Consider the following 10,000-nt stretch of genomic DNA (forward strand, 5'->3'; position numbering starts at 1 on the left):
ATCCCATTTACATTACACACACACACACACACACACACACACACACACACACACACACACACACACACACACACACACACAAACATTCCCCCCACATTAGGTTTTTCCCCTTAGTCAATCAATCAGTCAATCAAAGCTTTATTTGTATAGCGCATTTCATACACAGAGGCAACACAATGCGCTTTACAGAGAACAAGGGAGGTGGGCATACGTCCCACCCCTACATATTCCAGAGGGAAGCAAAAAAAACAGTATCACCTAGGGACCAGAAAAGTGAGCTGTAAAAATTCTTCCCTGACCCCTCTCAACAAGACAATCGAGCAAGCTCCTGGAGTATGTTTGTCTACCGGCTAAGAACATATATAGAGCAATAAATTACATTACATTTTCAGTAATAAGAGGAGTAAGAGAGGCTAACAACATCATAGGAGAGACATGGCAAACACTGGTGTATTTCTGTGTGTGTGTGAGTGTGTTTGGGCCCAGATAGAGGCAGGGGTTGGGGTAGGGAGGTGGTGGGAAAAGGATACGGACCCGGGTTAGGGTGAGGGGAAGGGGGACTGGGCCCAGGTCCAGGCCTAAGCCGGATGTGGACTGATGTATGTCTGTGTGTACGTGTGTGTGTGTGTGTTAACTAAATACTACGACATCCACAGCTGACACGGGGGTATCTTTCGGACTCAGGGTGGTCTGCGGGTGACAGTGGGGCATCCATTGGACCTGGTTAGAAGGTACAGTAGGAGGGAGAGAGAGAGGCACTAGGGAGAGGGGAGGCAGAACAGGGTTAGTAGCAGGCTGAGCCATAGAAGCAACACAGATATTACAACAGAACATGCCTGTTTCAGGGCAACCAAATTCTGTACACATCTCGATATACATACAGTGCATAGCAGGATATACACCAATGTATACAGACTATTCACAGGTAGGTTGGAGGCTGCCTTTCTGTGTCTCAAGGTCCTGGCTAGTGATTGTAGGCTAGGCCGAAAAGGTACGTCTTGAGATCTCGCTTGAAGACCTCGCTTGAAGACCTCCGTTGTTTCAGGGTGTTCCAGAGGTTGGGGGTATAGAAACTAAAAGCTGCCTCTCTGTGTTTCTTGGTCCTGGCTTTTGGAACTGTTAAGAGTTCAGTACCTGAGGATCTGAGTGGTCTGTTGGGCATGTGCCTGACAAGCATGTCTGAAATGTATTCAGGTGTGTGACTGTGGAGAGATTTATAGACTAGTAATAGTATTTTAAAGTCTATTCTGGAGTTGACAGGTAACCAGTGTAGTGAATTTAAGACTGGTCTGATGTGTGCCCTCCGTCTAGTCTTAGTGAGGACTCGTGCTGCAGCATTCTGTATCATTTGTAGTTTAGAGATTGCTTTCTTTGGTAGGCCTGATAGTAGAGCATTGCAGTAGTCCAGCCTGCTTGTGTAAAGCATGCATTAGTCTTTTGGTGTCAGCCTGAGAGAGAAATGGTTGCACCTTGGCAATGTTCCTTAAGTGGTAAAAAGGTTTTTAGCCTGGCATTTGGTGTACATTTCCTGAGTTTTTAAATGTGCAGATAGATTCTCTCTTTTAGCTTTTTCTCCAATGATCAGTACTTCTGTTTTGTCCTGGTTTAGTTGGAGGAAATGTGACATCCATACATTTATATCCGTAATACACTTGACAAGGCAGTCAACCAAGCTGTAGTTACTGGGTGTTACAGAAATATAGAGTTGGGTATCATCTGCGTAGCCTATGGTAGCTAATGTTGTGCCTCCTGATGACACTGCCAAGGGGCTGCATGTACAGGCTGAAGAGTAGAGGTCCTAGGATCGATCCTTGGGGCATTCCACAGGTCACAGGGATCTTTCCTGAGCTATGGTCACCGAGGGCAATGAAGAAATCACGACCGGTTAGATAGGTCCTAAGTCAATTTAGGACTGGACCAGAGAGACCAACCCACTTCTCCAATCTTTTGATGAGGATCGCAGGATCTATAGTATCAAAGGCTGCACTCAGGTCCAGGAGAACGAGAACAGAGAGCTCTTTGGAGTCAGCATTAATTCTGAGGTCATTTACAACTTTGACTAATGCCGCCTCTGTGCTATGAAGGGCGCGAAAGCCGGACTGGAAAAGGTCAAGGGTACAACTTGTAGCTAGGAAATCATTAATCTGTTTGAAAACAATCTTTTCCAGAATTTTACTCAAAAAGGGATTGGTCTAAAATTGCTAAGAACTGAAGTGTCTAAGTTGTTTTTATTCAGCACGGGTCTCACCAAAGTAGTTTTAAAGGAGTAGTAAAGGGAAAATGCATGTTTAACCCTGTTTTAAGGTTACTTATGATCATATACAATGGTTCAGATCAAAACGAAGAAGCATGCACACATTCAACATTTGGTTTCACATCCCATTTACATTACACACACACACACACACACACACACACACACACACACACACACACACACACAAACATTCCCCCCACATTAGGTTTTTCCCCTTAGTCAATCAATCAGTCAATCAAAGCTTTATTTGTATAGCGCATTTCATACACAGAGGCAACACAATGCGCTTTACAGAGAACAAGGGAGGTGGGCATACGTCCCACCCCTACATATTCCAGAGGGAAGCAAAAAAAACAGTATCACCTAGGGACCAGAAAAGTGAGCTGTAAAAATTCTTCAGTCAGAACGAAAAAAAAGAAGCTCACCGAGGGTATAATTGGTGTCCGTTGGTGTTCTGACATCAAATTCGCCGCAAAGTATGAATCCTGTAGGGTTTTATTGATCATTTTATGAAATCCATGGACTTTGAAGCGTCCGTTTTAGATGTGTAGATCAATCCGCAGAGGGGATTCAGGAAGCGAAACTATTTACAGTAGCTATTGTTATTGTTTATGTTGCTAGGCTACCTAGTTTGCGGAAGTCTACACATGTACAGTATGTGCTGCGACTAAATAGTTCTATGCTAAATATTTTTTTTTTTAAAAGCCTTTCCAGATTAACTAGAATCTTACTTTATGGCGAATTATATGTCAGAACGCCAACTAACACGTAGGTGAGTTTCTTGTCTTTGAAATCGAGAGTTTAACATGTTTTTGAATAATTTTTCAAGATGCCCATCCACATCCATTGTATGACCAAAACGGTGGTAGAGCAATTATCAACTTTCTCGAAAATGCTAGCTTTGTCAATGTTTTGATCTGAACCATTGTATATGATCATAAGTAACCTTAAAACAGGGCTAAACATGCATTTTCCCTTCATATTCCTCCTAATATTCGTAATCTTATTTCTGATGTAAGCTGCAAATTCCTCACATTTGGAGGTAGAGAGCAGGTTATCTGGTGTTTTTACGGCAGGATTTATTAGGCTATCAATTGTTGAGAAGAGCACTCTTGAATTATTTCGGTTGATAGATATCAATTTTGAGAAGTGGTCTTTCCTTGCATTTCTTATTGCTTTATTAAAGGCAGAGATATGTTCTTTGAGAATATCATGGTGGACCTGTAGCTTGGTCTTTCTCCATATACGCTCAGCTCTTAGTGGCAGTGACCTTTTTTGTTTTATTATTTACCCCTGTAAATGAACGTGCCTACGGGCTTTATCCCTTCCCCTGTGTCTGCCTGTTCGTTGGGTTGTGCCGCTCTGGTCTGGTTGTTCGGGACCGTAACATAATGTCTCTCTCTATTCTTAAAGGAGTAGTAAAGGGAAAATGCATGTTTAGCCCTGTTTTAAGGTTACTTATGATCATATACAATGGTTCAGATCTATCAGATCTTTACTACTCCTTTAAACATTGTTTGTATGTTACCTGGAAGTACATAAATTCTTGCTTTGAACATAATTTGTGCAGTTCTAAGATTCTTTTAACACGATGCCTGATATATTAACACAATGCCTGATATATTAACACAATGCCTGATATATTAACACGATGCCTGATATATTAACACAATGCCTGATATATCAACACAATGCCTGATATATTAACAAAATGCCTGATATATTAACACGATGCCTGATATATTAACACGATGCCTGATATATTAACACGATGCCTGAGGTGAGCTTGCAGTATCTCCAGACAGGAAGGCCATATCTCTCAACAGCCCAACCGTTTCATACGCATAGATAGAGAGCAGAATGATCGGAGAATGACCCTTTTAGAGAATCAGAACATTGTGCGATGGGATTGCAAGACTGTCGACTGTCCCTGAAACTGGTTTCACTGTGGAAAAAAGTGATCAAGGACACATTCTTTCTGCTCTCTGTAAGCCTGGGGGGTAATGCGTACATTCTCTCAAGATTCAGGTTTAGACGAGGAGGGTGGGATGGAAGTGGAAATACGGTACAGTTAATGAAGTAGTGAGGCGTTCCTTTCAGCCGTCTGAGTGCAGCTGCTCCGGTGTGTTCCGCCTGCGCCTACTAGCTGCTGGGCTGCTTCTCTGGGATGATTAGACTTCTCTGCACTGTGGCACTCTGAAGTAATTACTAACCCCTGAGCCAATCAAAAACACACATCCCTGCCCCTCCGGCAACTGGCCTCAAGCTGCGGGTGTTTCCGAAGGAACGCAAGGCCAGAAAGGAAGGAGCTTGCTGCCACTTTTGGCTAGAAGAATACAGATGTGAGCTCATACCGGCCCGGAGAGATCTAGAGGGGGCATGACCTCTGACCCCTGAGAGAAATGTGTCATATCGTATCCCTTTATATGACATAAGTGGTGACTGGATGGATTCCTGGGGCCTTGTTTTGGGGTCTGACCGTGTTCTGGGGTTCTGGTCGTGTTCTGGGGTTCTGGGGTCTGGTCATGTTCTGGGGTTCTGGTCATGTTCTGGGGTTCTGGGGTCTGGTCGTGTTCTGGGGTTTGGCTGGGTTCTGGGGTCTGGTCGTGTTCTGGGGTTCTGGTCATGTTCTGGGGTTCTGGGGTCTGGTCGTGTTCTGGTGTTCTGGGGTCTGGTCGTGCTCTGGGGTTTGGCTGGGTTCTGGGGTTCTGGGGTCTGGTTGTGTTCTGGGGTTTGGCTGGGTTCTGGGGTCTGGTCGTGTCCTGGGGTTTGGTCGTGTTCTGGGGTTCTGGGGTCTGGTCGTGTTCTGGGGTTCTGGCTGTGTTCTGGGGTTCTGGGGTCTGGTCGTGTTCTGGGGTTCTGGCCGTGTTCTGGGGTTCTGGGGTCTGGCCGTGTTCTGGGGTTCTGGGGTCTGGTCGTGTTCTGGGGTTATGGTCGTGTTCTGGGGTTCTGGGGTCTGGTCGTGTTCTGGGGTTTGGCTGGGTTCTGGGGTTCTGGGGTCTGGTCGTGTTCTGGGGTCTGGTCGTGTTCTGGGGTTTGGCTGGGTTCTGGGGTCCGGCCCTGTTCTGTACTGAGTTCCTCCTCCTCCCTCTTCCTGGGTGATCTGACGTGTCAGGATTGGCTGGATCAGTGGACCAATCCAGGGTCAGAATACTCAAATGAAACAAATTCCAATTGCCAATCTGTTGATTGATTGTTCTGGTCTGGCACAACGGAACCGACGCAAACCCTGCCCAGCCTGACACTCAGGCCAGACACGAGCAAACGATAAGGTAATCAAAAGGATTTCAAATCATATTTCGACCCAGGTCTGACAGTTCAACCGTCCAGTCAGATCCTAGCCTAGACGCCAAGAGAGGAAGGGAGGGAGAATGCCTATCACTCATCCAGACCTGGTCTTCAATGTCATGTTGCACACCCGATTCTGGGCTCTGAAATCGGAGTACTGTTCCAGCAGCGTCGGTCATCAGACATTCGGACATGAATGTTTCAATGTCCAACTATTACTGTGCTGAGTGCTGCTGGAGCAACATGGCCTGTATGGACATCTCTTATGTGCATTAACCACTCTCAGTGTAAAAGCCTTTCCTTGTACCTGGTCCAAAAGAGCTTTTACTCACTCTGTCTTTACTCTCCTGCTCTCTCTCTCTCTCTCTCTCTCTCTCTCTCTCATCCCTCTCTCCTGGAGTACAGTATTAATTTGAAGCAGAGGGTTGTTTTAATGTCAGGTCTGCCCTCCCCTCACCTCACAGTACTGATGCTCTCTCTACCCCCCCCCCCCCCTCTCTCCCTCTGTTTTTCTACCTGTCTCTCCCATCACTCTCTCTGTCTCTCTCTCCCTTTCTCTCTCCTCCCCTCTCTTTTTCCACCTGTCTCTCACTTCCCGTCTCTCTCTCATCTCTCTCTCTCTCTCTCTCTCTCTCTCTCTCTCTCTCTCTCTTTCTCTCTCTTTCTGCCTTGGTTCCATATTATTAATCAGCTGCTTGAATATAGTTTTAATGTGTTTGGATTACTCTGGTAACCCAGGAGAGTTAAAGAGATTAGGATGAATTAAGTTGCTTTTAATTATCTTCATGCTTTGATCCTGACTATTCATTTGAAGTACAAGCACTCAACATCAACCATCTCAGATTCAACCGGTCAATTAAAGGAAACAAATATGTAATGGCGGTGGTACTGTAAATGATTTCATGATGAAGGGAGTGGAGTGCCTGAGCAGAGAAGCAGGTACAATGCTCTCAGGGGGTACACAGATCTCTCTCCCTTTCTCTCTCCCTCTCTCTCTCTCTCTCTCTCTCTCCCTCTCTCTCTCTGTCTCTCTCTCTCTCTCTCTCTCTCTCTCTCTCTCTCTCTCTCTCTCTCTCTCTCTCTCTCTCTGGCAGGTCTGTACTGGTCTATGGCAGGTCTGTACTGGTCTATGACAGGTCTGTACTGGTCTATGGCAGGTCTGTACTGGTATATGGCAGGTCTGTACTGGTCTATGGCAGGTCTGTACTGGTCTATGGCAGGTCTGTACTGGTCTATGGCAGGTCTGTACTGGTCTATGGCAGGTCTGTACTGGTATATGGCAGGTCTGTACTGGTCTATGGCAGGTCTGTACTGGTATATGGCAGGTCTGTACTGGTCTATGGCAGGTCAGTACTGGTCTATGGCAGGTCTGTACTGGTCTGTGGAAAAAGGAATAGTTAGGGCCAAGAAAAAAACAACTGCTCCTGCACTGTGACCAACATAGAAAATAATCATCATCAAACCGACACAGTAGAATGATGAACAGAGAACAGATTATTCTTCTCCTTCGGTGCCTCCGGTCAGCTGACCAGCTGCTCCTGGAGGTACCGAGGTCAAAGCGGAAGCTCAGGGGGGGATAGAGCCTTTTCAGTCGCTGCTCCCGAGCTATGGAACGACCTACCCCTGCACATTCCACAGGCTTCATCACCGTCCATTTTTAAAACTAGTCTTAAAACCCATTTTTATTCCTTGGCTTTCAACCTGCCATGAGACTTTGCTCCTGTTTTAATTGCCCTACTGTCTTTTATTGTTTTTATTGTTTCATTGTTTTGTTACTATTTGTATTTATGTATTTATGACTACTCATGTACAGCACTTTGTTGCAGCCATGGTTGTTTTTAAAGCGCTCTATAAATAAAGTTGAGTTGAGTTGAGTCTTCTTGATAAAAGGATCCACATTTTATGCGAATCAGTGTTTCTCTGTACAAAAACAGGATGTAGCTGGTACATGAAATGCAGCCAAGATATTATGCTGACACTTAGTAAACTCAAATACTTCACATGCAGTGTGCTCTTTGAATATGGGTGAAATAATAGAAGTGCATATCAATCCTTTTAATAACATACAGCATAATAAACCCTTTAATATAATCAGATGACGGGTTTTACACATACAGTATAATTTAAAAGCCCAGTATAGCGGCATAGTATCGCAGTATCCAGTTATTTTAATACATCCATGTTTGACCCAGTTGTGGCCTCACTTCCACTTTTGTTTAGTAGACACTCACCCCCTTTTCTAGTAATTATATCAAACATATTCCGACGTTAAGCACCGTTCAAAATTTATGGGAGGGGGTCACTGGAGTACTTTAGAGTGCCCCGAAATGAAAATGACCCTCCTTCTGACAGAAATATATTTTTCTTTTGACCCTCCCTTCCGTTTTCGAGTCAGCACAGGTTCAAAGTGGCCTGTAGTTTTGCTTATTATACTGATTGGGGTATAGGCTACTGTACATGTTACCGTAAAGTGCAACGTCAGTAGCGAATGAGATAAGTGAAAGCACACAGCAACGAGCAGCAGCAGAGAAATGCACTGAAAATAGACCGTGTGTCAGTATCTGTTTGTTCTTCACGCGAGTTGCTTAATCTTCCACGTAATCACCAGCAGAGCTCCACAGATTTGCCAATTGGGCAGCCAAGCATACAAAACAACTGGCTGAACTCCGAAAAGCTGAAGAAACTATTTTATTTTGATTGATTGAAATTTGTATGACCCTCCTCTGGACTCAAATTAAAAAACAGTAACGCTCTCTTGGACTCAAATTTAAAAAGCATGCCCCTCCCCTGTTTTCCTCCAGTGGCCCCCTCCCATAAAACATGGTCCCTTAGGACTCCACACATGCCAGGCCTCAAAGCCAGCTGGTTAGCTTCATCAGCTTGAGCGCAGAGCGGGTGGATTGGCGGTGCCTGTCTATGTAATAACATTCAAAGATGTGGTGATACAGTATATGTTTTCTAGGTTAATAAAGTAGCCTACTATCTGAATTTAATGAATTTAGTTAGCAAGCTAATGTAAGAGCTCAGGCTATGTGAATTATCCTGGCTCAGCATATGATCAGATAGACAGACAGACAGACAGACAGACAGACAGACAGACAGACAGACAGACAGACAGACAGACAGACAGACAGACAGACAGACAGATAGATAGATAGATAGATAGATAGATAGATAGATAGATAGATAGGCAGGCAATTATTTTGTTGAGCCAAAGATACACACAATAATACAATACAAAACTCGACACAAAGGCACAGCAATGTATAAAAGAGGCAGTACAATTAAGCACAAAAAAGCACAGTATACAGTCTACAGCTGTACAGAAAGTACTTCATAAGCGCTAGCTAGATTAGCTATTTAGCTACCATTAGCTAAAGCAGCTTTCTCGAGAATGGCTCTAGGTCCTAGTGCCCATGTTTGGAACAGGCTGAAGCGAGCTGATTTTTTCCAGATTTCTCAAGAACCACTGATAAAAAAAAAATCTCACACGCAACACATGCATGTCCTTGGGTCCTGAACGATACACATGTTGCATATTAGCTTCATCAGTGCCTGGTTGTCGAGCAAATCGGGATACAGCAGAGTTCCTGCGTTTATTAGGGAGATTGTTGGAGCAGAGACAAACAGCGGTCTACAAAGACGTGGTTTTCACACAGGAGCTCAATCATTTAATTTATCATAGCAATACAGCAATATATTTACATGTTTTAAAATCTTAGCTTTAAGTGACCGAATGTATTTAATATGTATAGTAATATATCTGTTACATTTACTGTAAATTAGTTGATTAGAATTATTAGACACATGAATGATGCTGTATATTAAATCAACATTGACTACATCTGAATGTGAACTGTGTGTGTCTGTCCTCCAGATGAATGATCAGAAGAGCATTTTTGTGTTGATGAAACAATGAAACAGAGGAATTGTTGAAACACCAACTGACTGATTTATCTTTTAGAAAATGTACATAGTTTTCTTTTTGTTCTCTTTGCAAATGAAAAATGTTCTTAAAGATAGCAGGTCATTTTGTGACAGCGGTGCTGAGAGGGGGTGGTAAATGCATTTGTACTTAATTTGATTACCCATTGTCCTGATTGGCTACTTTATTCTGGGTATCTAACCCAGCCACTCATTATTATTGACCTCTTCCCAAGTTATGGCATCAGTAGATATGGAACATACAAACAACAAAAAACAATCAAATTCTAGTTAACAATTGCCTTATTTACTTTTCCTTTTTCAATGTTCCTACTTCATTGTTCAGATGAAGTGCTAAAGTAAGTTCTCCTACTCCAACTCTGTATCTGTCTTGCTGCCAGGATTAGCAGCTACATGTACAGCAGGTACACACACCCAGGAGAGCAGCTAAGGTCATCCCATGTGAGGTGTATTGTTTTACAGACCATTAATATTCTGTATTTCTCACCCTCATACGAAGTTTCTTTTTTC

The 10,000-nt window shown here is 43.7% G+C and overlaps 1 protein-coding gene across 1 annotated transcript in view; it reads left to right on the top strand.

Moving 5' to 3' along the window:
- Nucleotides 1–10,000, top strand: part of ntrk1 (neurotrophic tyrosine kinase, receptor, type 1) — a gene marked incomplete at both ends in the record, with an annotated part of 50,395 nt that overhangs the window by 17,331 nt on the left and 23,064 nt on the right. The gene's annotated exons all lie outside the window — the stretch shown is intronic.

This window comes from Borostomias antarcticus (assembly GCF_949987555.1).
Source record: "Borostomias antarcticus genome assembly, chromosome: 8".
Classification (NCBI taxonomy): Eukaryota; Metazoa; Chordata; class Actinopteri; order Stomiiformes; family Stomiidae; genus Borostomias; species Borostomias antarcticus.